This window comes from Monodon monoceros, unplaced genomic scaffold (assembly GCF_005190385.1).
Source record: "Monodon monoceros isolate NGI ecotype Baffin Bay Population unplaced genomic scaffold, NGI_Narwhal_1 Super_Scaffold_1, whole genome shotgun sequence".
Taxonomy (NCBI): domain Eukaryota; kingdom Metazoa; phylum Chordata; class Mammalia; order Artiodactyla; family Monodontidae; genus Monodon; species Monodon monoceros.
The window spans coordinates 59,711,224-59,739,073 of record NW_021703765.1 but is presented as its reverse complement, the minus strand read 5'-3'; the positions used below and the strand labels follow the sequence as shown (position 1 = coordinate 59,739,073).

At 52.6% G+C, this 27,850-nt stretch overlaps 1 protein-coding gene across 1 annotated transcript in view; it reads right to left on the bottom strand.

The window, feature by feature from the left end:
• LDLRAD4 (low density lipoprotein receptor class A domain containing 4) overlaps nucleotides 1-27,640 on the bottom strand; it is a 308,963-nt gene extending 281,323 nt beyond the window's left edge. Inside the window, 1 exon segment of the mRNA XM_029216505.1 lies at nucleotides 26,628-27,640. The gene's annotated coding sequence lies outside the window, so the exon portion shown is untranslated.
• Between the last annotated feature and the right edge of the window lie 210 nt (nucleotides 27,641-27,850).

Here is a 27,850-nt window from a genome sequence, read left to right as displayed (position 1 = left end):
CCAAAAATTAATTAATTAATTTTTTTAAAAAAAGGCACAGCGGTCTGTCCCGAGGCTGTTGCGAAAGTCCAAGCAAGAAACACTGGGACTCGAAGGCAGTAACTACAAGTAAGAATGGAAATGGTCAGGTGAAAAAATACTCAGAAGTAAAACCACAGGACTTGGTGACACGGAGATAGACTAGACGTGCAGGGAGGAGCGGGCAGAGCCTGGCTAGGGTACCCAGCTTTAGGTCAGGCAAAAGAAAAGAAAGCTTTTATGTCATTGCACAGACAAGTCTTGCCAATGTCTGCCTCAACTTTGAAACACTCAAGTCTGTTACAAGCCACCTTGGGATCCTCCAGATTCAGGAAGATTGTACTTTAAATGCTTTTATACAACAGCACAGGTGTGACACGCACTCAGGTGTCTTCTCCAGCTACATTCTCCAGCAAGGATCTCAAGAAGCTTCATAAACAGAAATCAATCCACATTCAGTCTTGGAAAAAGAGAAAGGCTACAGAACTTCACACAATCCAAGTGTAGCCACTTGCAGAGAAAAGTAGGAAACAATGCTTGACACTCACCCTAATTCTGAATAGAAAGGAAACAGCACATTGTCTAACACAAAACACATGTTAAAGGCTTCTCTGCCCAAGAATGTCATTTACCCAAGTTATTGGGCTCAGGATATGTATAAAAAACGTCCATTCTTAATTAGCTACACTCATGAAGGACACTGTGTAACTGAACAATGGCAAATACTTCAAAAATCATTCATTTCTGGCTTTATAAAATGATTTTACACTTATCATTAAATTTGGGTGTGTCTAATGTTCTGAATATTCTCTTTTTGAAGAGGAGCAAGGCCCACTCTGAGGACGTGACTCCAGGGAGCTGGGAAGCCATCCAGTCTCCAGGCCGCATCCTTCCCTCGGCGGCTTAGCTGGGACCAGCAGGACCATAAGGCCTGCCTCCTCCTCGCTGTGCCCGCCATGCTGAGCCGCAGTACGCCTGGCTGGAGGCCCACTATCTGTGAGCGCAGCCATCCACGAAGAGAGCTCGCAGGGCCGTCAGGAAGCCAGAGAAGGAACGGGGAGGGCAAGCCATCCAGCCCAGAAGAGGAGGCTCACTGGGGCCTCAGTGGTGCCTGCAAACGGCTGTGGGACCCACGTGGAAGGAAAGCCAACCTGCTCTGAATCACAGGCACGTTTCAACCCATCTGCACTGGCCTTGAAGGGGCGGTGTTTGAGGTGATGAGCTCCCCGTCAGCAGGGAGGTTCCAGCCATGGCTGGACGGCTCCTTTTAGTCAAGTGACAGGACAGAGGGACGTCACACTGATGGTGCAGGTTACCATTCCTGTCCATGAGACAGAAGGTCAAAAAAGACAAGGCAAGTCCTGGAGAGAAAGACATCTTTGCAGAGGGAAGGAAATCGTGGGAGAAAGAAGAGCAGCAACAAATAATCAGCCAAGTCCAAGATGCTATACGGAGCATCTCGCCATTTGCCACTATTGTCATGTGCCCCCTTCACCCCAAACACGAACAAATTTGTGTTTGTGTAACAAGTTTGTGTAAAACCACTACTACTCAGCCATTCATCAAGCAGATTTGAGAAAGATTTGCCAAGTGCTCTAATCCATGTTAGCCATTTATGACCAAGCCAGGGTCCTGGGCAAAGAAGAGCTGGGGGCGTGCCCTGTTCACAGACATCCAGGGGCGTCAGCCAGGAGAAAACGTTTGCTGTTGTGCTCAAAAGAAGCTGAGGGGCTTCCCTAGTGGCGCAGTGGTTAAGAATCCGCCTGCCAACGCAAGGGACATGGGTTCGAGCCCTAGTCTGGGAAGAAACTACATGCCGCGGAGCAACCAAGCCTGTGTGCCACAACTGCTGAGCCTGCGTGCCACAACTACTGAAGCCCGCGCACCTAGAGCCCGTGCTCTGCAACAGGAGAAGCCACTGCGTCACTGCGCACCGCAACAAAGAGTAGCCCGCTCGCTGCAACTAGAGAAAGTCCGCACGCAGCAACAAAAACCCAAAGCAGCCACACACACACAAAAAAAAGCCTTATTAAAAAAAAAAAAAAAAAGAAGCTGAGGCAGCAAAGACACATCTACCAGCTGTAGTACAGGGGCTGCTCAACGGCCAAGCAATGGCCTTCAATAAAAATCAGCATGTGCTCTTAGGAGGTTATTCAAAAATAAAGTATAGCCTTTTCTCTTAGAGGGGAAGATGGAATGAATACCCCTTGAGTTGTGTGAACAGCACAGACAGACAGGCAGGATAAGTAGACAGAAATAGAAATAAATAACAGATAAAGATGATAGAGGTGATTGATAGATAAACAGACAGAAGGTGGATATAAATAGATGATAAAGATAGATATAAAATCAGAAAACAAGAAACAACTGGAAGAAAATGAATCAAAAGTGTATAACAACGTAGGACACACTTAACAGAACATTCTAAGGCTTGTGGTTCCTTTTACTTAGTGCCTCTCTAAGAGCTACAACTGTAGGACGTTTCAGGAGTAAGGTTCATTTTACCCAAAAGTCAATTAGAAATTAGGAAGTACTCACAAACTATGCAAATTCACCTTTCATTGAAGGAGGTGTTACAGGATTGTACAAGCACTCCAGGAAAACAACAGCCTCCAAAACCAGAGCACATTTCAGGAACACACGGTCATCCTGATCTGAGGATAATATGACAAACTGCAACCCCCCTGCCCCAGGGGTCACTTGTCTGTGTCTAGGGGTGAACAGCGGCAGACCTGCCCTTTCTGCACAAAATTGTGAGTCTCCTTCAGAGAGCATTTTCTGGGACCTTGTTTTACAGAGGTTAAAAGGCCAGTGGTTCTGACCCAATCCTTTCTCTGCCTCCTTTGAACACTATCGTATCCAGCTAAGGAAAGAGGAAATACGCCTCTGGACAGACCGAACCACGGCCTTAGTAACAGGCTAGAAAGAAATATTATTGGCCTAAATACTGAATTGATGAACAACAAATTTATCAACTGCAAACTTCTATAAGGTGTAATCAGATCACAAAAGCTTTTAAGGGACCTGGTAAAAGAAAGGAAAGGCAATTGTGAGAAAGAATTTAACCTCGAGGGCGCCCGTGACAGAGTCCATACCCTGAACTTCCCTCTAGTCATGTTTAAACATTTGTGTAACGTCAGACAGAGGAAGACAAATACTATATGATCTCACTTATATGTAGAATGTAAAAAAATACAACAAACTAGTGCATATGACAAAAAAAGAAGCAGGCTCACAGATATAGAGAACAGACTAGTGATTGGTTACCAGCTTGGGTGGGGGGCAACACAGGGGTGGGGAAGTGGGAGGTACAAACTATTGGGTATAAGACAGGCTACAAGGATGTATTGTACAACACCGGGAATATAGCCAGTTTTTTTTATAATAACTGTAAATGGAGTGTAACCTTTAAAAATTGTATAAAAATTTTTTAAATTAAAAAGAAAGATGGGTTTCGGACAATGGAATTTCTTTTCTGAATATTAAGTAAACAACAAGGAATAGAAGCAGACACTGGAGCTCTCACATCTTTTCAGCTGCTACCTGGCCAACGTATGTGTGCTAACTTTTTTTTTTTTTTTTTTTTTTTTTTTTGCGGTACGCGGGCCTCTCACTGCTGTGGCCTCTCCCGTTGCGGAGCACAGGCTCCGGACGCGCAGGCTCAGCGGCCATGGCTCACGGGCCCAGCCGCTCCGCGGCATGTGGGATCTTCCCGGACGGGGGCACGAAGCCGTGTCCCCTGCATCGGCAGGCGGACTCTCAACCACTGCGCCACCAGGGAAGCCCAGTGTGTGCTAACTTTTACTCGCTATCATCTGTCAAAACTGCCACCAGCCCTGGAGCAGGGTTTCCCAGCCTCGGCAGTACTAACATCTGGGGCTGGATAATTCCTTGTTGTGGGTGTGTCCTGTGCACTGTAGGGCATTTGCAGGCTCCCTGGTCTCTACCCACCAGGTGCCAGGAACACGTCCCGACTACCAGTTACGACAACCAAAGATGTCCTCCTGACACGGGGAGGCAAAATCGCCTCCAGTAGGACCTGTGTTATAAAGCCTCCAGAGCCACAAAAAGCATCTCTCATGATGCTTAGTTTCTCACCATTCGAGGCCCCAGGCTGCACTCTGGACCCCAGGACGTTATTTTGCAGATGCCTGCCATGAACAGGTGGGTGGGTCAGGGCAAATCCACCACCATGAGTGGCACCTTCTACCAAAGGCCAGTCTAACACACGCGACCATAAAGGAACAAAGGCAGGCGTGGGATTCCTCTCTGGCCGTCAGAAGAAGGGCTGCATCTCAAATGCATGCCTTCACACCGGGCTTCTGGGGACCGCTAAAAGGGAGATTTTCAAAACAGTCCTTTTCCACAGGAGCCAGGCCTCTTCACTCTTTACCATTCAATTCACTAGGCCTCGAGGCCTGGGGCCTGGCCCCTGGCCGGCAGGTCACCCGCACCCCACCCACAGCTCCCCGCTGCTCCTGCACTTAGCAGAAGCACCTTTAACTAGAAATGATTTGTGACAGCTCATAAACAGCTCTGAACACAAACCATTGTCAAAGGAGGTATTAACAAATTTGCACTTCTGAGCTCCCACACAGGCAATTTTCTCATCATTCTGACAAGAGAAACGTTTAAGGAAAGCGCAACAAACAGTTCTGAGATCTATGGGCAAGGTTTTCCAAATAAGCGCACCAACACTCGTCAAACAGCTATTGCATTTCAGCAATTTCCTCTCACCCCAGCAGGTGCAGCTGCGACACAGGTGCCGACACCTGGGCTCCCCCTGGGCAGTTCCCCTCCTGACCCTTTCCGTAGAAGAGAGAGGGCTCCCTCCAGCGTGCCAACACCCATTCCGGCTCACCAGGCTCAAAGCATCTGTGGCTGCCAGGCCACCAGAGATGCCATGGGGGTCCCTGCTCACAGCAGCCCTACGACCCGCTGGCATCCAGGGGATTTAAGCCTGGATCCCTGGGGAGATGCTGCCCCGAAGCAAGACTTGCCTCACTCAGCCCCTCCAGTCCCCGGGACCCTGTTAGGAGGCAGATTCTGACCGTGCGTAGGGGTGGGGACCAATGTGCATTTCTAATCAGTGACTCAGATAACAGAGGCAGGAAAGGGGCCTGAATTTAAGAGGAGCGATTTCTACTCCCAACACAGAGAGGCCCCACCTCAAATAGAGAAGGAGGTTCCAGAGGAAGGAAGCAGACTTAGATCCACCCAGCCTCCCGCTGCTGTTCGGGGCGCTTCCCGATCTCTGTCCCATTGACACATAACCGCTGCTCTAATTCCAACAGCACGCAGGGCTCTGGAGCTGTGTGGGAACACGGTGCCCTTTTCCTGGACTTGAGACTGTGACAGCCTCCTCTCCCTCGTCCCGACATCACCCAGAGGCCCCGTGAGTCCTAAGACAAGACATTGCTGTCCCCAAGCCTGGACCGGCTCCTTCCACAGAGCCCTGGGGGCCACCCAGGACCATGCATGCACAAGTGCACACGTACAAACATGCACACACACATGCCTGCACACGCGCACCTGGGCGCCCTCCCGGCTCCTCTCCCGCAGCACAACCTGCAACACTCAGACAAGCTCTGGCCTCCAGGCCTTTGCACAGAGCTCCCTCGGCCTAGAATCTTCCCAAATGCCATCTGGGCCGCTCAGGGGTCCCTCCTCAAATGCCACCTCACTGAGGAGGCCTGCCCTGACCCCCAGCCATGGAAACCCACCTTATGTTTAACAGTAGAGGTTTTGAAGTTAAAAGAATCAGGGGGTTTTCTTCTAAATGTTCTGTTCTCATCTCGTCACCTGTGAGCATGTTTGCTGGTTCAGGTCACTCTGGCTAGAGTAGCGCACGTCCTGTTCCATCCCAGCCACGAATGGAAAGACAATTTTGGACGTGGCTGTGAGGGCAAGCTCCATGGCTGGAGTTCTAGGCCCGGCTCTGCCCCAGGCAGCCGAGTGGCCCCCAAGCAGCCCGGCCCTATCTGCACCCGGCCTCCCTCTTCTGTGCCCGGGAGAGCCTCCCCACAGCCCCTGCCAGTCTCCCCACTGCGGCCAAGAGAAAACAGTTCATCATCCACTGCGCAGTCTCAGGAGGGGAAACCCTTAGCCAGTCCGGCGCCCAGGCAGCTGTCCCCCACTGCACATCCCTCCCAGGGAACCAGGGGACCCCTCCCATGTTCATGCCCTCCTGGCTCTCCCAAGGGGCAGGTCCAACTTTACTCACAGTACTGCCTGGTCACCACGCCCCCCCACCTGACGGTCAGCTCTGAGGCAGGCTGAGCTCACAGAGCGTAAAGGGACAGGTACAGCCCTGTGCCCAGTCAAGAAAGTGTGCTCATTCCTACAGAAAATGAAAACGTGATAGATTCTGATCAGCAGGCCTTTAGGAGAATATTAGAAAGACTATTCTGAATTCCAGGGTGTTCTGTTTTCGATGAATCCATTCCTCTTTCCTTCCTGCCTGCAAGATTTACAGGGCAACACACCACACCTCCCCTTACCAGTCATAATCAACCCAGAGGAATCTGCCTGCTGAAAACAAATCAGTCACAAGGAAGACGTCTCAGACACCCTGATGCTAGTTTACCCTGCAGGCTTGGGAATTCCTTCAAAGAGTGGGGAAAAGGAGAAGAAAGAAAGGGCTTTAAATATCCCTCTTTCTAGATCCACATTAGTCTCTATAAAGAAATGGAGGAAATGACACTGTCGGTGAAGACCTGAGCATGTTCCTGCTGAGACGGCAGAAGACACAGGAGGCTGTCTGCCTCCCCCACAGAGGCTGCCTCCGGTCAGGGGAGGCCACTTCCCCAGGATGGCAGCTCCCTGAGTCCACGAGGCTGCAGTGCCCATCGCTTCTTCCTTCCTTCCGTCCTTCTCCTATGGCACTGACAGTGCATCCAGGCGGTGCCCCTCTGGGATGGGGCCCAGGCCAGAAGAGGCGGTGGCCAGGAGCGTGCAGGCCAGGACCCTGGGCCCTGGACCCCCGGGGTGCACATTGGTCTTATACCATCTGTGCCCTGAGGCCTCGTGGCCCAGGCAGAGGTTTGGAAAATGAGCAAAATGCCAAGACACAAAATAAACAGAAGAAAAGCCTGACAGGACTACACGACACAATGCCAGGAGCAAGGACAGCCCCTCCACAGACACCCCTGCAGACCCCCACCCCCCATGCAGGGCCCCCCCAACCCCGTCTGACTCACACACCAGCCCATGGCATCGCAGTTCCTTGCCCCATGTAGTTCAGTGGTTGCCACACGCCTCATGATCGTCCAAGGCTCCACCCTGTGGGGTGTGGACCCGGTCCCATGAGGACAGTGTGACCCACACTTATGTGACAGATGCTTCAGCATCTACCCATAAGGAACTCCTGACACTTCAGATGATTAAGTGCAGAGGCCGGGCCTTGTCGCCCCCTTCCTGATGCACTAGGACCCACCAGGTTGGGTTTCCACCCACAGTTGCAACATCAGCAGGGCCTGCAGAAGCGCACGGTGGGCATCCAAGGCCCCCAAGGCCAGTCCCCCAGTCAGCACAGGGCTGGGGTGCTGTCCAGGTCCCCAGCACAGTAAGTGACCACAGCAGGGACGAACGCACATCTGCAGATGAGCTTCAGCAATGACATCAGCTTTTCGTCAAACTTCATTCACAACAGCAGACTTATTACTCCATCAACACGCACTGTTCCCTGCTGGAAGACCCAAGTCCCCTTCAGACAATCCGATTTCTATGGATCCACAAGAAAAGCATTCTTTTCAATTTGCCTTCTTTGGTCACCAGGGCTGAGTTGTCATACAAACACTAACTTGCCTTAAAGACCAGTAAGAAAAGCGTCTGGCCTCCTCCAGGCACTGGGCACAAGGTCTGGAATTCCACAACTGGGTAAAGGAACTGTTACATCTCCTTAAAATGTAAATAACCCCAAGGGATCAACATTGATAACACTATCACTATTACCACCTCGGTGTGAAGTAGCTTAGCAGTTAAACCTATAGACCTATTTACTAGTAGGCTGATAGTTCATTCATTCACTCAACAAACATGAGCTTTCATTCTTTTGTTTCCCCAGGATGCCTAACAAAATTGCTAGTGAGGCATATGATACATGCTTTCTAAAAACTTATGAAATGTAACCTTAAATAAATGTAAACTTATGAAATGTAACCTTTACATTAAATAAATGTAAACCAGTTCTACAGAATCCCAACCACAGGGTCCACCCGTGAGCTCTGCAAGAAGTACAAACTCCACACAGGAGCACTCACACATAAGGCTTGCTGTGCGTGTGCGCAACTGTGTGTGTGTGTATGTGTGTGTGAATCTAAACATATATATGAATGTATGCGTCTGCATGTGTGTATACGTGTGTATCAGGAAGACACCCCTAAGCTTTTGATGGCAACTCCTGAAGGTGTAAAAGTGATTGCATTAACCACAATACACTCCATGTGGACCAATAAATAATTTTTAAAGATTTCAAAGGTTAATTAGTAACTATAATAACAAAAAGAGAAGAATGGGCAGGTAATAGAGAAAACTGGGGCCTTTACCATAACATCAATTTAATTTATGGCAGTTAAGTTTAATAAGCGATAGCTAGCTAAGTGGGTGGACTGGATGGATGGATGCTGACATAGTGTCAAGGGCTGTGCCCATATTTTGTCTCATTGTTCCTCCACACTGTCTGAGAGATGGTTTTATGCCCAGTGGACAGTTAGTAGTGCACCCAAGGTTAAGAGCCGGAAGGTGGCAGAAACCAGGACAGCTGGCACTCAGCAAGGCGGCCTCGCCCCTTAGAAAGTCCAGGTATACAGTGGTTGGGAAATTATGAGCTGCTGGGATCAGACACAAATACACAAAGTGCTCAGATGTAAAGGGCAGCTCCAAGCCGCTCAAAGAGGGGCTTCAGAACAAGGGGTGTGGGGACAAAGACACGAAGGTGAAGGGTTCGAAAGAGGGGCTGCCAGACAGCAGACGAGACCTCACTCGGGGCTGGGGGCTGGGGCTGCTGCTCCCTGAGCAAAGGGGGGCGACCGGGGCTCCGACCGGATATCAAGCCGAGTGAAAGGCCAGAGACTGAACTGAACGACTTGGAAAGCTGCTTTTATTACAGTCAAGTAAAACACTTTTTCTACCTACCACATAAAAGACATCTCTGCCACAACTACCATATTTTAAAGGTAAAATACTAACAATCTCTGTATCACTGTTCTGAAAGATCCATTTCTCAATGAAAATCATTAGGAAGCGCTTGAAGGTGCTTCTGCATCTGAATAAAGTTATGAAGCTCCTGCCTGCCTCTCTGTGCCCCCACCCATCATGATCAGACATCACTAATCACCCAAACAGTTCCAGGCCTGAAACCACAACACCAGTAGGAATTAAACGGCCTCTGCATCTCAAACCTCAATTCCTAAACTGTAGAAGAAATGTGAACTGGTGCTGCGGTGACCTGACATTTCCTTCTCTTGAGTAAAACTTGAAATACCAAAATCCTAAACAGAATTGTTTCAATGGACTTTCCCAGACAGTCATAAATAAAGGGTTCCTGCAAGTCAACATGTCTGAAGTACTTTGCTTATTCAAACTCATATTTTCTCTCCCCTAAAACCTTCCATCTTTTGTTACGATTTTAAGTTTATGCGTATTTTTGTAGCTATCTTTAAATCACTCCTGGCAGAAGCTGGGCGTGCACAAGGAAATCAACAGAACGTCACCAGTGCAAGAGGGACAGGCCAAGACCTCCGCAATGCATCCTCTAGAGACGCGACATGAGCTACTCCCCAGCTAGACTGCAGGGTCTGAGCCCTATGCCCACATCAGAGGGCGGCAGGCCACGGGAGCCTTTCTGGACATCTGTCTCCTGCAGGTAGCGGACGGGACGTGTATACCCGTCCACGTCCCCAGAGCCCAGCCTACTCTGACCTCTGTGGACATGAGAGTCTGAACCATGACCCCTGCAACATTCATGTTAAATGACAGTAAAATACGGAGACACAGCAGACAGCGGGTGATCATCTCTGTAACCTGGGCCCCCAGTGAGAGTGCTCAGTAAGGTCCCAGGATACCAGCCTCTGGAGGCCCGGTGTGAGGGGAACGGGGGCCAGGATGGAGCAAGGCATCTGAAGGAACTGCCCCTGCTGGCACCGACTTCGAAGGGACCCCAAGGTTCCGAGGGTCGCCCCTGCACCTGCCCACCAGTCGGTTGGGGTGAGAAGCTGCAAGGCTGGCTGACCATCAAGACCCAGAGACAGCAGCCTTTTGGCAGGAAGGCCTCAGGGCCTGAATCCACTGGCTGCTTGCTCTGCTCCTGAGACACCGTCTGACCACAAGGAAGTCCATTTTGCCAAGGTTTTGCCACCTCCATCCCTGCGTGGGATCTCTGCCCCATCTGAATTCTCTAAGTATCAGAACCTCTTCGTCAGGTTGACGCTGGATGTGACACCTGCTGGGACTCACCCCTGAGGAGCGCTCAGGCTGAGCTCACCAACCACAGACGGCGGGAAATTACACAGGACCCGCGGTGGCCCCCATGGAACTTTACTGTCCTCGGGTCGCTACACATGTGAGGTGTGAACAGGGTTACGAAGGAAGGAGTGCGGACCAGGTCTGCCTGAAGCAAGGCTGATGCTTTCTTTGGCAGAAATCACGAGAAAACCACCATTTGCCTTGATCCCCAGCGCTGGCCGTGTCTCCTCCATCTGTTCTCCAGCATCTCTGCAAACACACTATACGCCAGGCCCTGCGTCGGGTACTTGGAATATAGAAGAGGGCTCAGAGGTCGTGGTCTGTGCGGAAGGCAGGTATGAGAACAGTCAAGTGGGAAACAACGGTGTGAGCAGGCGTGCACACACACACTATGGTCAAACTCTGAGCACAGGGGAGGGCGGGGACATGCCGGCCTGGGATGCTGACATGGGGCACCTCATGGGAAGGGGCGGGGAGGCAGCACCTCCCAGAGAACGCAAAGGAAGGCGGGGCGGTGGGGGGGGAGTGAGAGCCTGCAGAGGGCACGTGGGAGGGGCCGGGCCGAGGAGCCTGCACCCCTAGCACCTGCAACTGGACCACACAAGGCCGCCCCAGCTGCTCTGCGTGTAAATCAACCTGTGACCTCCTAGAACACCTTCCTTGGCCACGCATGGGACCCGTCTCCATCACTGAAATGGGTCTGGGTCGGGTCTTTCAAACCACTCCTCTTTAAACACAGGGCAAGGCTGTCTGGAACATGGCGAGGCCGAAGAAAGATTGATACCCTCTGAGCTCTCCTCACCAGCCCACTAGAAGCAGCCCCCCAACGCAGCACACTGGGGGACGGGGGGCACACAGGGCTCTGGAGTCCCGCATACCAGCGAGGAGAGCAAGGCATCCCCACCCCACGCTGGGTTCTAAGGGTAAAGAACGCAGTGTGCAAAGAGAGCGCAGCCTTTCTGAGACTATTCAAAGCCCCCTGGACACCAGAACTTTCATTTGCTCATTAATACCTATAATTCATCCTAACTAATCAAAATTCATACTAAGTAATTCACCAGCTAATTAGAATTTACAAGGGCATCAATGCCATTCAGGGCAGCTCATTTAGAAGCCACCAAAATCCTTACACAAGACATGGGGGAAAAGGAGAACTGAGTCTGTTTAAACTTCTAAGTGGTCCCATCAATACTCTTTATTCCCTCAAATCCCATAGCCCAGGAGGCTGTTCTCACTGGATTAGCTGCGTCAACATTTCCAGTCCCTGCTCCCCTCCCCCAGGCCCCCCCGCCAGCCAGCCAGTCGAGGACACACACCTTTCATCCACACTCAGGAGCTGTGCTGGGCAGCGCTGGGTCCACACTCCTAGTACAGGCTCGGTCTCAGCCCCACCCCAGAGGTCTTCTTGTTCGGTCTCTGCAGGACCCTTAAAGTACCGCACCTTGGGTGTGCATTTCCACCGACGGGAACCTGGTCGGTGGGCCCCGCGCCGCCCCCTCGCACTGCCCGCTGGTTCAAGGTCTCTCTCACTCACCTTTGCTCTTGACTAACCACCAACTCTGAAACAACCCAGTTTATCACAGAAACTCAGCAAAGATACAGAAATCTTCCTTTTGTGTGAAAATCTGCCGCCCAAATAAAGAACTCGGTTCCATCCAAAGGAGCTTCAGAGACGGACATCCAGGACTGCAGGCAAGGCAACTCCAGTGTCCTCCCAGGTGAGCAAAGGAGGTACCGACAGGACGTGACACATTTGGGGATGAGCCAGACAGCGGAGTCTCTGCCTCTCTGTGAACTCAGCAGGCGTCCTCAGAGTTCTGCCTCTGGTCTCTGCCCCAGATAATGACAGAAACCCTGGATCCGTCCCGTGCTTGAGTGGAAACATGACCAGAAGCCCCTCCAACTCGGGAAAGGCAGATACTGGGAGCCTTGTCATGTCTGCACCTCCCAGCAGTTCCTGGGGTTTGGGTGGGTTTCCAGAGCACGTGCTGCACGGGCAAGGATGGAGCACGAGCAGCTCCGCCCCGACACCCGTTTTTCCTACATAAACAGCCCAGGAACCGGGGCTCTGAGGAAGCAGGCTCCCCGGGGAGCACCAGACTCCACGGGAGCCGCTCATTTTGGAGACAGATCTTAACAACATGTGACCTTCGACAAGTTGCTAACGTTCTCTGGGCCTCAGTGCCCTCATCTGTAAAATGCGAATGATCGTCACACAACACAGCCCCACAAATGAACAAAATCCATCAAGAGAAATCCTGTGTGGGGAGTGCTGGGGGGAGGCTGGCACGGGGCTCTCAGTGGGGAAACTGAGGCCAGAGGTCTTGAGTGACTGGTGCCTGACCCAGGGTGGTCGAACAATAGTGTCCACTGAAGGAAGGGGCTGGGAGCAAGAAGCCACATTTCCTGAATGTCTTCCAGCTGCTTTTCCCATTAAAGCAGAATCACCCTCGTTCCACCAGACCCTGCGGCTCCGAAGAAAGTTACCACGTCGTCTCCAAGGCAGGAGGACAGGGCATGCTGGCCAGTCCCTGCCACAGCCCGTCGGTCACCACGGCCTTCCTTTGTAGATGGCATCTAGACGAGAGGAGTGGGTGCCACCAGGGCATCTGCATGGGGAGGACACCGCGGAAGCACAGGACCAGCTGATGGCAGGACATGCGGCAAGGCGCCTCCCACAAGCCCAGTCCCCAGTCCCTGAAGCAGACGCCTGAGGGTCACGATCACCCCACCTTCCGGGCGGGGGAACCGGAACTCAGCCGGACCTAAGACCACACCCCACATGGACAGCAAGCACAGCCCCAACACAGGGGGGCAGGGAGTCCCCCACCGGGGCTCTAGGACCCCCGCCTCCAACCTGCTCATTAGCCCCTTCCTCTGGGGCAGCTGTGGACGCCTCTCCCCCTTCTCTGTGTCGCTCTGCCTTGCTCTCCCTCAAACAGGAAACAACTTTACTGCTCAAGTCACGACGTCCCCACCGTGACCCAGGACAGACACTTACAACCGTTTCTCTAGATCAAGGTGGGACCATGTTGGTTCTGAGCAGCTGCGGGAGGGGTGGAGATGCCAACACGGGGGCAGAAGCAGCAGCTAATTCTACCCACACCGGACACTGGGCACCCAGTCAGGACGCTCCAGCAGCAAAGATGGAGTCTCAGAAGGCAGGCAGGGCGGTCTCGCAGGTGACCCCAGTTGACCCCAGGCACAGGGCAGGCAGAGGCTGCTCTTAGATCAAAGCCAAATGGTGATTTGAGGGGAAAAGATGGAATCATGATTCTGCATGTAATTGTTTTCACATCAAGGAGAAAGTCCGCTGTACGTAGGGCGCTGGGGGCATGTGTGGTGCCAGATGGAGCCGCTCTCCGTTAGAGTAAACCTCACCGTCCCCATAGCAACTCCCTCCATGCTTCCAAGATGCTTAAAAAGACACACATCACATTGTTTTCCACAGTTTTTCAGAAACTGACTTTTTGTTCCATGGCCTGAAGAAATCAAGTTCACTGGTGATTTTCTTGCTATAAAAAAGATCATTGTAGCAAATACGGAAAAGGTAAAAAGATGGGATTTCAAAATCTCCCTCGGGGCTACAATGGAGACATCCATTTTTAAGGTCCTGGTGCATCTCCCTGCAGCCTGTTTTCCAGAGGAAGGCGCGTGTGCCCGCGTCAGTCCAACCAGATTCCTGACGGAGGCAGAAAGTGGAGATCGGTACTCGAGACAATCCACCCCCGCTGGTCGGGGCAGGACCGCAGATGTGTCCCCTGGACGTGGGGAGACCCCCACCTCACCATAGGCACAGCTAGTGTGTGGTGACACATCACACGGGCTGAAATCCATCAGCGGAAATGAACCACAGTGTTACTTGCCACTAACTGGAATTTGTCTTATTCAGGATTTTTTCCTTGTTCCACTAAATACTTAGTTTTCACATCCTTGTGGATTTTAAATCCAAGGCAACAAAACACAACTCAAGAAGACGTATCTAACACCAGAATAAAAGCACAGTCAGGTGTCTGGAGGATGAGTCAGGCTCCCAAGTACCTGTCAAGGACTTAGTCTTCTTTGAAAAGATGGAAAAACAACGCACAGATGATAATTTTCTCTACTTTGAACTTTTCCTGATCCCAAGAACAGAAGAAGACAGCTAAGGAGAACCAAGAAAATAATAAAGACACTTTGTCTAAAGGGAAAATCTCTACCTATGATGATCTTAATAAAGTTAACAAGTCTGATGATCTTTTATAGTTTGATTAATTTGCTTGAAACAAATAGATAATATTTCATTCGTCCGCAGTTTATCTGGCCAGCGGGTTAAACTGGCGGGGGGGCGGGTAGGGGAGCGAGATCGGGTCAGGCAAACAATCGCTTCTCTCTCGGGTAGGTCACTTTGGGGGAAAATGGTAAAATAAAAGTTAATGTAGGTGAGGAAACACCTGAGGGGCGAGGGGAGGGGGACAATGTGGATGCTGAGCTGTGCCAGACCCCACTCAACCCCCCAGCCTGCAGCTCTGCTTCAGCCTTTCCGGCAGGACCGTGTGTTTGCAGGGAGGCCCGGCCTGACCCCTGACGACTGTGGTGGGACCCCCGGTGCCCACACTGGCCCCCAGGAGTCGCCGTCCTGCCGCGTCCAGCACGCGCTCCCCAGTCCTGCACTCACGGTCCTGGGCACCTCCCCCTGCACAAACAGAGGAAACCAGGACAGCGTATGGGCAGGACGCCCAACAGAGGCCTGAATGAAGTTAAGAGACAGACACACAGCCCTGGCGGGTGGGTTTCAGCAGCAACCACAAGGCCCTGTGGGTGGAGCTGGATGGTGAGGAGCCTCAGGGGATGGCGGCCAGACCCCCGGGCCAGGCGGAGCAGCCGAATCCCAGGTTCCCTGGCCCGGTTCACACGGCCGATGGGCTGAAAGCAGACTGTGTGGCGGGGAGGCGAGTGGCCAGTCGGGAGGCCCTGCATGAGGCCATGGAAGGGACACGCTGAGCTACTAGCGACGGTGACAAGTGACCAGATTTGGGGGAGCCCAGGAGGGCTCCAAGATGTGTGTGTGAATCACTGGGTGGGGAGGGGCAAGTACATGGCTCTAGACACAGGCTTGGAGATCCCCACTGGGCAGTTGGGCATGAGTGTGAAGTCAGAGTCTGGGGCAAGAGCCTCCACATAATACAGAGCCCACTTCAATCCACACAACAGAATTCTAAGCTTTCCAGGCGTGGGTGGGAGGTTCCGGGGTCAGAAAGCTTCCCCACTGACAGATGAGGGGGAGACCGCACTGAGGGCCACTCTGAGACCAACCCCAACTCCTGGCCACATCACCAAGCACCCAACCACGTCTTGTCACAAGGCGGTTGTTAATAAAACCACGTCAGAGTCAGTGGCAGAGTCAAAGAAAGGAGGGCTCAGATAAGGGGCACTCGGTCCCCCCACCGGCTCGCCAGGCTCTGCTCACTGTCCCCGTCACGCCCGCCAACCGCCTGCCCCCTTCTCTCCACAGTCACCACTCCACCCAACAGCAGAGAACATCCGAACAACACAGGAGACAAGCACCTGGCTCAGCAAGGAGGGGCCATCTTGCCCGCACCGTCCTTCAGGGTCGGGCCATCCCCCGAATGCCCCGTGGGCTGCTGACCCTCTGCAGTAGTTACTGATCCCACAGACTCAGTACCCCAAGGAGGGCAGAAAGCACTTCCTTCCTGCCTAAACCTTTGAGCGACACCTACCCCTCATTAGTGGTTTAGTGGGTGTCCAAGCAGGAGACCCTGCGGCCTCTGCCTCCATCACCAGCTCGGGACACACTTGGACTCGGGGAGAAACATGGCACCCCTGGGGACTGCAGATGAGAGAGAAGACTGCAGAGAAAGCGTGGCTTCCGCCTGGGGTCCAAGAAGGGGACAGGACGCATGGTGCCCATAGAAGAGGAGAACTGAGCGGAGAAGAGCTGCCGGAGGCCGAGGCACAGGTGAGGCCAGGCACCATGAGGGCTGGGGCTGCCTTATGTCACCTAAAAAGGGCCCCAACGCAGCACGAAAACTACTCTGCTAGAAGCGGAGAGACAAAACCGGCAGTAATTTGCATCCACAACTGAACACACGGACACCAGGACAGCAGCCACGCCACGTTAGGGAAAAGAAGCCGGGGCTGAAGGACAGTGGACACACTGCTGGACGTCAGCTCCACTGCGACCGCCGGGCGACACTCCAGGTTTGCCAGGATCTGCCGTAGTTTAAGTGCCACAAAGGGCCACCAGCACACCTTCCTCTAAGAACAGAGGTGAGAGCGGCCGCCCCACACACCTCGCCTCACCCCATGTCTTTTTCTGCACAACCACGGGGAAACGACTGCTCAGCACAGCCCTCAAATGGCCTTGTACTTCTGAGTCTGACTAGTGTTTTGCCCTAACCTCTCAAAATCATGCTGCCCAGGTTCCTGCCCATCCAGCAAGCTGCAAAGCCTTGTCCCTTCAAAAAACCACCCGCCGTGCAGCCTGAACGACTGCCGGCCACCTCTTCCCAGGAGGTTTTGCACATTAAGATACACTCTGATTTGAATCCCACATTCAGCAAACAGCCGCATTAGAGATCAATTACACTTCCACATACACTTCATTATTTGTTTGTTCCTTAAAGCCAAGGATGATGAAATTAGATGCTGTCTGTGAAGAGCTTTAAAAAGTTAGTGTTTTGCAAATAGAAGCCACTACTGTCACCATATGAAAGTGACAAGCCTGGCCCCCTGGTGTGAGCTGCGTGGAGCACGAACATTTTCGCATTTTGTGAAATGTGAACAAGTACCGAGTACTGGAGAGCTGAGGCTAGGACAGGGCCCCCAGGGCAAACAATCAGGTGTCCCGAGGGACCCATTTCTCTTCACCGACATGGCTGGTTGATTCCGGTTTCAGCAAAGATGGGCAGAAACTTTGCAAGAGACTCAGTCTGCCAACCTCTCTGCAGCACCACGACTGTCCCCACCGGTGACAGCGACGGCGCCTCGCCGCACACACCTCCGAGTCCCACCTCTGCTCATGCTCGTCTGCAAGCCTTCTTCCTGCCTCTCCACCCTCCATCACGCAGGTCACGGTCACAGGTCAAGTGCCACTTCTTCCCAGCACCTGTGCCCTTCCCCTGAAAGCCCCCTCTACCGCCACATCAGCCCAAACCCGCTCCCACCGCCTGTCCAGATGGGGTCTCACCAGCAAAGCTCCAGCCACAACCCACGTTCTGCTTGGGCAGGACGAGAACCAGCATTTCTCGGCCTTACAACCCAATGTACTCACTGACCTGCTCCACTGAGTAAATCATCTCACCTTCTGGACGGTCAGCTCTCGACAAATCTGTCCTGCCGGCACTGCACGTTACCAAATCGCATCAAAATCCGCCCGGCTCCCATCGCCTGGAGACTCAGGAAAAGGGGCCACACACAGGAGCCAGGGCTGCAAAGTTGGGGGAGGGGCCATGGAGTCTGTGTCGCCAGCCCTTACACACGAACCACCGCATAGGGTTCCCTGCCCCCTCCCGCAGGGGTGCGTTAGAGCCCTAAACACAGGAGCCACATGGTCACTGTGGACCCGCGGTGCCAGCCCTCCCCACCACAGCTGCTCCCTCACAGCAGGTCCTGAACACGCGGTCCCACTGCCAACAGTGGCCCCAACTGTTCACACACGTCCTATGAGCAAAGAAGTGTGGGCAGCACACACGGGTCATGCGTACTTGATTATAAACTACACACGTGAGGACGGAAGCAGGGCCCCGCACACACTGTACTGAGGTTTACGCCCTTGTCTGTGCCTTCTAGACCCCAGCGTGCACAGCTCTGAGAGCCCTGGACAGGGGAACCCTCTCCCTGCAAACCGGTCTCTGGCCACCTCTCAGCCCAAAGCCAGCCTCTCCCTGAAGTCTCCTAGGTTGCCCAGAGCGGACCGTGTGCTCGGACATCGCGGGGGCCCGTGGAGCAGAGGAGGAGGGGAGGGAGGGTGCGTGAGGCCGTCAGAGCTCATAGGCCCACCGGCCTTGGTCCCCCCCTCCCCTAGGTACACAATCTTTCCTGATGAACGAACGGCTCAGATGGCATTTCCCACTCTTAAACTCAGGGCTTGGCTACAAGTGCCTGTCCTCACTGCTGGCTGCTTCCTGTGCCAGACTACTTGCTCCTTGAGTCCTGGGGGAAGGAGCGGGGTCCCCGCCTCACAGGCTGGGTGGGTGCTTCCCAAATGCTCCTTTGACTGGAGGCAGCCACACTTTACCGAGCTCTCACTGAGGCAGCGCTGGGGCCCTCGCTGCTGGTCTACATGAGCCTTATCTCGTTTGATCCCCTGCAAACCTAAGAGGCAGGCAAATGGCTGTTTTAGGGAAGGGCAAACTGACCTCCCCAAGGTCACAAGCCTTCCAGGGGCTTGGCTGGGCAGGGGGGCTGTGAGCCACAGACAAAAGCAACCCCCTTACAGCAAAACTTTCCTCAAAACCAGGAGGTGATGCGTATGCGCGCTATGAACAACAAATCCCCTTGGGCGACTCAGGCCCACACTACGGCCCTGATGCTGCTTCTTCTGGTGGCCAAGGACACAACGGGAGCCGTTCCCTCAGGCACATAAATGTGCCCCAATTCCTAAAATCCAGTGTATGAACCACGTTATAACAATAAAAGCGTGAACATTCACACGAAGCACTCAGTACAGAGGTCCATCAAATAACAAAATCTCCAATCCACGGAACAGCCAACTTCTTTTATCAGAAATAAACACTATGTTTTCTCTGGACTAAATCTACTACATAAGTTATATAGTTATGACTGTGTATATATATTTATTATTTTTACATTACTCTTCAGATAAAAAAAAAAGTTAAATCCCAGGACCTACCTCTAGTTTGGAAGTAAAAGATTGTGGCTCTTATATTTAAATACCAGTAGGATGAAAGCTAAGTTCTGAAGGGGGCAATATTTATCTTAACGGACAAAGTCATAGAAATATAATAGTTCAACCAAGCCATCCAGCTGTAAACATTACCCAACCTTGAAATCATGCTGCATTATGTCCAGAAAGGCCCTCTGTTCCAAATGGAAGATTCCAGCATTCTATCATCCTGCTGAAGGAGCACACCAGGTTGGATTAAACCCAAGTGTGTGTGAGCCGCACACACACGAGCCAGCAGCAAACAACGCGGAGGGACACAAGGGGTGTCAGCAACCTATTCCATGACATCTATTCCATGACCAACTCCCTGGGAACTCCTCTGCTCGCTCCACCTCCAGGGCTTTGGCCCCGTCTGCCCTGCTAGCCACGTCCAGGGCGTGTTTGCACCTGGAAAGTGTGGTGTGGCTGCCCACATGGCCAGCAGGGGGACCAAGCAGACAAGACAACGGCCAGGGTGCTCCCCACAGGCTGTGTCTGGAGGGCCGGGGTCACTCACCCAAGCGCCAGCGCCCACCTGGGCCCCTCGGACCATACTCTCTGCTCACCAGGCCACGCCCGACAGTGCCGGGCGCTCCCAGCATGCACCCCGGGGCATGGTAAGCACCCACACCTGCCCCAGCACCGACGCACGAAGGTGTGTGTGACCAGAACAAGCTAATTGGGGCTCAATTACCTCAAGATGCAGGTGTCATGTCTTGCTCCCTCCAGCTGTTCCCAACCTTTCAACCAAAAAGGCTGCCTTTCGAGGAAAACAAAACCAACTTTAGTTAACTGCAACGTACTGAAGATACTGAGATGGTTTTCCTTCTCAGGAGCTTCCGGAGCAGCTGGTGTGGGCGCCAACACCCTCAGGCTGGAAACAGAAGTCTGCGAAAGCATAGAGGGGACCAAGGGAGAGGCTCCCAGCAGAGGGCACCCAGGCCAGGTGTCTCCCGTCAGCCATCGAGTGAAACAGTAAGAAAATGAATTTTATGTTGGTATCCTTGGGCGAAAGGCCAGGGAAGAGTCTGATCTCAAAAAGCGATCGCTGAGAACGGAGAGGAAGGACTGCGGGAAGTGTCACACAGCTCCTCAAGCAGCTGCTGCCGAGCCACCCCTCCCCCACCTCATCCCTCCACCCGGGGCCCACGTTACCTAGCCGGTTAGGGTGAGGATGCTGGGGAAAGACCAAGCACAGTCTTTGGCCATGAAATCCCATAATTTTATTTAAAAATGTATTATTAGACTGTTTCGTGCCCTTAACCTACCTGAGCAGGTTTAATTCCAATTTAAAATAGCACAAAGTTCTTGAGTACATTTAATTCGAATTTAAAACAGCACAAAGGTCTTATCTCCATGCTGGGAGCATCCACTAAAATCACTGCATCTGCCCACAGCAAAGCTCTAGCAACAGTAAAACTCTCTTCACCTGTGTATCCCCAGATGCCACGCCCTGATTTTCACAACAGAAGAATGGGAAGAAAAATTTAAACATACCATTTCATTGCCAAACTTGAAAAGATTTTTTTCATAACAATATTCAGCACTGGCAAGACTACAGTAACCCCCGTGTCCGTGTGCAGCGTCCCAGCCTTTCTGAGAAGCAACTGGTAATTCTGGAGGAGCCTCTAAAAGTTAGACCCACCACCTCCTCCTTGAGGAAGCTATCCAAAGGACGTAATCAGAATGTCCAGTGCAGAATTATTTATAATAGGGAAAACTGCTAACAGCCTCAGCATCCCAAAACAGGCTTAGAAAAAAAAAAAAACAATATAACCACAGAGTAGAATTTAATAGTCATCAGCAGTGGTATTTTTGGAGAATATTTAAATTACATGAAAATATGTTCAGGATGGAATGTTAAGTTTATAAAAAGTATACAAGTTTGATGCATGATTTTATAATTAAGTCTGGAAAGAATCTACAAAACTGTAAATAGAGGTCATCTCTAAAGGTAGTGGAATTATAGGTAATTGTAGTCATTTTTATTTTCTTGTTTCTTTTTTTTTTTTCTCTTCGTTTCATAGTTTCCTAATTATCTTCAATAAGTATATAATCAGGAAAAAAAAGGATTTCAGAGACTAGATCCATGACACTGGTTTCAGCCAGGCCTGAAAGAATCTCTGGAATAAAGTCAGGTTCAAATAGAGGGTGGAACCCGGTCTAGGGCCAACCCGGGCCCCCATATGCCTGACAGGGGGACCAGACAGGAACTCTCCCAGGCCAGTGCAGCCCCCAACGCAAAAGAGCACCCGTCCAACCCCACCCCAGGGACCAAATCAGACAGAGGCCCACCAGGCCCCACAGTGTGTGGCCACCACAATCCCCTCAGAGGGGACGGCACCACGCAGCCACTCAGGGGTGTGAAGGGGCCAGGTCCCACCTGCTGCCGTGGGAAGGTTTGCAAAGGGCTGGGGAGCCGTCCTGCAGGACCCCGGACATCCGCACCTCCTGGGGCCTCACTTCAGGCCCCATAACCTCAAACACTTAGGTCCGTCTGGGATGAACACAAGAACTGCACGCCGATACATGTGGTTGATTAATCCACGCCCCCTCGGAGTGAGACAGAGAATCTGAGAGATGTATCATCTTTTCATTTCACCCCACTTTCAGGGACTTGCTGGGTCCTGCTGAGCCGGGAGGGCCTGGGCTACCTCAGTCCAGCCCCGCAGGCCTTGGGTGCCCCTCGGAAGACAGGACCGACACCCGACAAACCTCACCCAGAGAAGACCAGCGGAGGTGGTTCCACAGAGCCCAGGACCACAGGCATCAACTCTCTGGCTGATTCCTCCTGGGAGGACGAGGTTCAACATGGACAAAACAGAGCCACCAATGGCCCAATTCTTGAAACCAAGGCTGTGAGCACAGGCAGGAGAGGCACAGAAGCAGGGTTTAGAAATGCGGGTGGGGCCCGGAGGTGGGGTGTAAATCAGAGCCATGGACAAAGGTAGGAAAGAAGGAGGAGCCCTGGGCCCTGCTTGGGACGAGGAGAGACTTGGTCTCCCTCCACCCGCCGTGAGTGGTCCCTGAGGAAGGGCCAGCCCCAGGGTCACAGCCCAGGCCCCAGCGTGACGTGGCCACCTCCACCTTTGCTCACGAGACAGCGATTCTTCACTCCGGCATTTCAGGCTTCTTGCTGCCTGTGTGCCAATGGCATGGTGGCAGTGCCCACGTCCCAGGGCTGCTGGGGGGCTTCAATCAGCTAATATAACGCTAAGGACAGCCTGGCACAGGGGCGGTGCTGCTGTCGCTCTGACCACTGCCCGGGGGAGCCCTCCCGAGCACGGCCTGGCCTTCCGCCTTTGGAACAGTGGGATTTCACTCTCGAAATTCCCTCCCAACTCTGTGCAGAGGCTGCTGGTCCCAGGGCCATGGACCGGCCACCAGAGGCCCAGTCCACTTCTGGGGAGCCAAGGAGGCAGCACTGGGAGCCTGCAATCCACGACCCCAGGGATGGGGGGGCACCTTGCCACACCCCACAATATGGCTGGATAGCGGGGTGGGGGGGTAGGATGGGATGGGGCCTTTTTGCAAATTGGACAGAGCAGGCTTACTTCTTTTTTGTTTGTTTGCGTTACGCGGGCCTCTCACTGTCGTGGACTCTCCCGTCGCAGAGCACGGGCTCCGGACGCACAGGCTCCGTACGCGCAGGCTCAGTGGCCATGGCTCACGGGCCCAGCCGCTCCGCGGCATGTGGGATCTTCCCAGACCGGGGCACGAGCCCGCGTCCCCTGCATCGGCAGGCGGACTTCTCAACCACTGCGCCAGCAGGGAAGCCCCCAGGCTTACTTTAAAGAGAAATTCTAGGTCCATTTAGGGACCATGTCGCTCACACCCACCCAATTCCTAGCCAGTCCAGGCTCTGAATCCTGTCTGCACAGAGAAGATCCTGCGAGTCATTTGGCCAGGGCCCAACTTAGGAGGTGGCTTTGTAATACAAGCAGTGTGTCCGCCAGCAACTAGAGCAAGACCATTAAGTTCATTACACCTGTCACTCTGCCAGCTGACTATCCACACGCCAGGGATGAAAGTACACTGTGCCCAAGGAGTGTCACCCAGCCCCCTCCCAGGCAGCTCACACACTTAGGTCAGACAATTTGTTCTCAATGCCTGCACCTGCAGAAAGAACAGCAGCCAAAGTTTAGTTTCGTCAGAAGCTGGACCCTGGATGGAAGACGAGGTGCCATGTCCCCTGATGCAGAGGAGGGGAGACATGGGGGTAAGGGGCCATCGAGGGGCAGGGCCACCAGGCCGGGGAAAAATACAGAGCTGCTCCCTGGATTCTGCCGCCTGCAGACCTGGTGAAAATAAAAGCAAGAGACACACCCTTTTCGCTTCCAAAGCAAGTCACAGAATTCCAGGCAGCGCGCAGAGACCTTCCACACACCCACGTACTGCACATCCTGCATGCTCCTGGGTGCCCAAGGCCCTGCCCACCGCTCACAGCGGTAATTTATTTATCCCCGTCATGTAACGTTAGCAATCTGTCTGAAGCTTGGCAAGCACCAACTTGCACTGTCATATAAACTGTCTGACAAACTTAAAGTTTCATAAGTGCTTCTTTTTTCCAGCAGACAATAAAGCATCATAAGAAAAAAGTTATCTCCTTTTCTGTTCCTTTTCTCTCTTCCTCTTCCAAAATAAAGGCGGGTGGGGGCGGGGCTGGGAGAGAAAGAATGAGAAAAAAAGAAAGCCAACCACAAAAGAACTCATGCAAACAGAAATGATCCCTCAGCAGGATTCTAAACCTTGAAAGTCTCAACACTTTTCCAATGCCAAGGAAATGAGTAAATGAGTGGGGGAGGGGTGGCACCCGTGTCTGTTGGTCTTGAGGGGGTGCAGAGCAAAATCTGCAAAACAAAAGTACGGTCATTAAAAATTAATAAAGGGTGTGGACAGCAGCCTCCACCCGCTTCTGCTTGTGGGGATTTGAGCCAGACACTCTGCGTCCTCATTAAGTGGTGTCTGGCAGGCTGCCGGGGGTTTTAGTGGGTTCTGGGAATGCCAATATATTAACCAGAGGACTCTTTGCAAACCCTTTAGAGTTTTTATTCTAGAAAAGTCAACCATTTGGCACAGAGCAGCCTTATTTTTGTCCGGGAAAGCGCTCTGCTGCCAATCAAGGGAGAAATTATAGCTATGTTCTTCGTAATTTCCAAGACCTATCTGGAAAACAAGCCTGGTGGAAAGAAAAGTCCTTACAAAAACAGCTTAAAAGGCCAAAGTACCATTTTTAGTGGAAATTCAAAGAAAAGCAATCCATACTCAAATCACATGGATAGGAGACAACACAAACATTATTTTCAAGTCCTCCTATGATAGAGAGAAAAACAGTATTAATGGGAAATACGAACCCAATATTTCTACAGCAATTAATAGTACAGGTGCTCACCTGTGTCCCCTAGCTGCCTAAAAATAAAGCTAATAACGCCACCAAAAAATCTCCCTAATACATGGCAGGTCTTGTGGCCTAAATTTTCAGATGGAGTCAGAAGCTACACATTGCTATTTAAAAACTGAAGATTCACTTTCCATCACACCCATGGTATAGGTCACGGTGTAACTAAGCTAACAAATCCCATGTAGGCAGAAAGTCACTTTGACATGAGAAAATACTGGCTTCCAGGAGAGTGTTCTGAGACCTAAAAAAGGAGGGGGTGGAAGCAGGGAGAGAGGGCACTGGGGACCCCGTAGCATTCCACACCGTTTACATTGAATAGCCACAAATCTATATGAAGTACGTCAAATGTTTCTAAAAATTTTCCAGGTTAACATGGAATGATCTTTTCATTTCTTTCTTCCTTCTGTATTAACTCTCACCCAAAAGAACAGACACATCACAGAGACGCCATAAGCCCAGACACAGAAGAAAGATAGGAATAAACTTGCAAAGGGCCACCAAGAAGATCTGAACAGTCACAGTTGCCAGTGTCCCTGTCCTGAGCGCTGAGTGGTTGGTTTTACGTGATGACAAAAAGCCATGACCTCCTGCCCAGACCATGGGGGTGACTGCACAGGGATCTGGACAAGCTTAGGGGTTTCTGCTGGACCACAGGCCAGGAACCGCACCCAGGGCACTAAGTCACCGTCACCTCCCTATGCTCCTGTCGGGCTGGGAGGCAACCCTCCAACAGCCCTGAGGAAAAGCCAACCACGTCCCAGGAGCTGCGGGCCGCTATGCCAGGCTGCTAAGTCAACCCACACTGCAGCCCAGGCCCAAACCGTAAACACCTCTGCAGGCGGGCGGGTCCTGCTCCCAGCGCCAGGCAAGAAAACTATTCTTAGAGCACTGTCAGCATTGGGGGGGTGGGAATAAATATTTGTCTATACACTCTGGCAAGTGGGGGCAGGAGACTTTAACTCAAACAATATGCCAACAAATGGGCACAAAATCCCTTAATAAGCAGCTGGCACTGGCTGGGTTCCTCTGCAGGACTGTGGTCATGCAAAGGGCCCCAGAGAGGATTCGAGAGACAGCCCTAATACCTGCTGGGAAAAGCCTTCTCCATCGTAAATACAAGCCTCCACAAACTAGAACCACAGCCAAGACTCTTTCAAGGGTAACAGCAGAATGTTAAGAAATTAGAGGGGGCTTTTAAAACAAGGGAGGAAGGCAGCTACAAGTCCATTGCAGCAAATCCCTTACTGGCACTTACAGTCTCAGCCCTAATTCCTAACAGTGTGTTCAATGTCAATAGCAAAGTGAAGCTCTTAAAAGAATTAAGCTCTCAAAGATAATGAGGGATATACCCCCATGTTTTAAAAAGCACTTGTTTGCAAGAGCCATCAAAGAGCATCCAAGGATAGGAAACCAACTACTATAATTCAATACATGTACATGGATAATAATCAGATCTACTCCTTTGTACATGGAATGACTCAAATTTGACATGACCCTTCACTGAACATAAAGAACATGTTCAAGAGAACAGTGCAGAGTACAAGGGCAAATGTACAGGTGACAGTAAAAGCAATATAAGTCCTGGGAAGACTAAACACTCCTATGCAAATGCAGACCTGACTGGATGCAATGGCAGTTTCTCAGTGCAGATCCTCCAGGACCTGTCCTGTAACTCACACTGTCCTGCAGCTTCAGGGGAGACAGACTGGGAGAGCACCCTCTTAGCTAGCCAAACAGGCGGAAGGACCATTTTAAAAGGAATCTTCCTGGTCTAGCCCCCAGGGATGCACCAACCTCCATGCCAGCCACAGGACCACATATTTCCAAGAGCCAGGGTGGCTCACCATCGCCACCCACCTCCACTGCAAGAAGCCTACTAACAGCAGCTCTGGAATCAACACGGTGCAGCTTACCTCACCTCATCCCACAACACCTACACACAGTAGGTCATCCAAAAATATTATCACCATCATAACTAACATTTAGAAAGCAGCACTGAACTACAAGCGAAGGGTCCAGGAATGCGAAGTTGCCAAAAAAAAATTAGAAAGGAGAAGGAGAAGGGAGTAGATGGGACACAGAGAAAGAGAAAAGAAGCAAGTCAGAATTATCCAATTTTAGCTAATTAAAAAAGTCTCTGGGGAAAACAAAAATTACGCTACTTTATGTGTCCACCAGCACTCAGTAATCACTCCTGCGTCTGGGTCCCAGCTCGCTACGAGTTTCCCGCTGTGCCAACCCGCGCACGCTCAGCCGGGAAGCGGCCCGACCTACCCGCCTTCTCCAGGTGCTACCCACCCCGCCGCGGTCCCCGTCGTCCTCCAGAAACCTCCGCCTCATCGGAAGCCTCCTCCTTTACCAGTTAAAAAAAAAAAAAAAGTTTAAAACCAAGGATTTGCCCTCGGGGCCAGCGCGGTGAGCTGCCCAGCACCGAGCCCAGGCCTCGGGCGACGCACTTACGGGGCGCGCCTAGCCCCCGGGGGGCCGGCGGGGGTCCCGGGAGGCGTCCTCTGCGCTGCGCCCCGCAGACCGCACAACAAAGGCAGGGCGGCTGGGCTGGGTGCTCGTCGCTTCCTGTTTATTCCGCCGTGAGGGTCACAGAAATTCTGCCCACGCCCGCTTCCTGCGGGCTCGGGGCTCAGCCTGAGGGCCAGCGGCGCCGGGACAAGCTGCTTCCCAGCCGCCGCTGGAGCCCCTGCGGCCCGCGCCCTGCTCAGCGCGCGGGGTGCCCGGGACGCGGGGTCCAGGTTCCCGCCGCTCTGCGCCTCCCTCCCCGCAAACTGTGGCAATGCCCACACAACCTGCCCGCAGACGCCGTCCCCCGCCGCGGTGGCGCACAACCGTGCGGGGCACCGGGAAGCAGACGGTGCGGTGGGGACCGCCCTCCTGCGCCCGCCCCCGGGAGCGCCCCGGGCGCCGCCGTGCCCACCGCGACGCCGCCGGGACTCGCGGGGGTGGGGGGCGGCCCGCCGACGGCGCGGCTCGCGGACGTCCAGTTCCGGCGCCCAATCCTCCCGCTCGCGCCCCCGGTCCGCGCGGCACCGAACTTGGCCGGACGCCGGAGCTCTGGGTCGGCACTC